The sequence below is a fragment of the Cebus imitator genome, unplaced genomic scaffold (genome assembly GCF_001604975.1).
Source record: "Cebus imitator isolate Cc_AM_T3 unplaced genomic scaffold, Cebus_imitator-1.0 Scaffold263, whole genome shotgun sequence".
Taxonomy (NCBI): Eukaryota; Metazoa; Chordata; class Mammalia; order Primates; family Cebidae; genus Cebus; species Cebus imitator.
The window spans coordinates 161,712-162,894 of NW_016107578.1; positions in this window are offsets into that span (position 1 = coordinate 161,712).

The window sequence follows — 1,183 nt, forward strand, 5'->3', positions numbered from 1 at the left end:
GGTTTCACCATGTTGACCAGGATGGTCTCGATCTCTTGACCTCGTGATCCACCCGCCTCGGCCTCCCAAAGTGCTGGGATTACAGGCGTGAGCCACCGCGCCCGGCTATTGTTTTGTTTTTTTAAGCCTCAGGGGATTTCTGTGTGCAGCCAATGTTGACTCTCAGTGGTTTAGGTTCCAAAAACAGCATTTCATTATCTAATCCAATGTGAGTCTCTTTCCTTTCTGGGCGACCTTCTCTTGGAGCTCTGACCTGACTGCAATTCTTGGTTATCTGAAGCTTCCGGAGTGTTGGAAGGAATCCTCTGGGTTTTAGAATGCAGTCACCACGATTGGATGAATGGCTAATTGGATTAGGGGATGCCTGGATTTGCTGTTCTGAAGCTAGTATAGCCCCTGCTTTTCTTGGCAACCTAACACCTGATCCCCCTAGTATTCCCCTGCTTTAAGGGAAATGTCATATCTGTTCAGGCTAAGCCTGCCTTTCTATAGGAGTTATAATTGACAGTTACTTTCCCAGCCTGCCCTGCAGTCAGTCTGCACAAGGCTCAGGTTCTGCCAATCACAACTTGGATCAAAGCCAGTGATAAGGAGAAACAGTCCCTTGGGCTAGAATCCACTAGGGACGGGGGTTGTTGGCAGCTACATCCATGCTACAGAAATTCATGAAAATAAGAACAGTGTATGTCAAAACTGAAGCCACACTCAGGAAATTTATAGGTGGTTGCACATCTGGTGTCCAGCCACAGTAATCCTGTAGCATCAACTGCAGTGTCTGTACCTAGTCATTGCGACAGAGGCTTCTTCACTAGGTTGTGTCTGGGGTGGGCACTGGGCTATCATCACTGGCTGTGTAGCCCCCAATGCTGGTTCTTTGCCCCTCCTGGAGATCACTGTGCCACCTGACATTCTTTATTACAGACTTTCCATACATAGACAAATGTACAGAGAATTGTATAGTTATCACGTTGTAACCAATGACCCAGTTTCAACAATTATCAACAAAGGGCTTAATCCATCCACTTAAAAAATATATTCTAAGGCCAGGCGCAGTGGCTCAAGCCTGTAATCCCAGCACTGTGGGAGGCCAAGGCGGGTGGATCACGAGGTCAAGAGATCGAGACCATCCTGGTCAACATGGTGAAATCCTGTCTCTACTAAAAATACAAAAAATTAGCTGGGC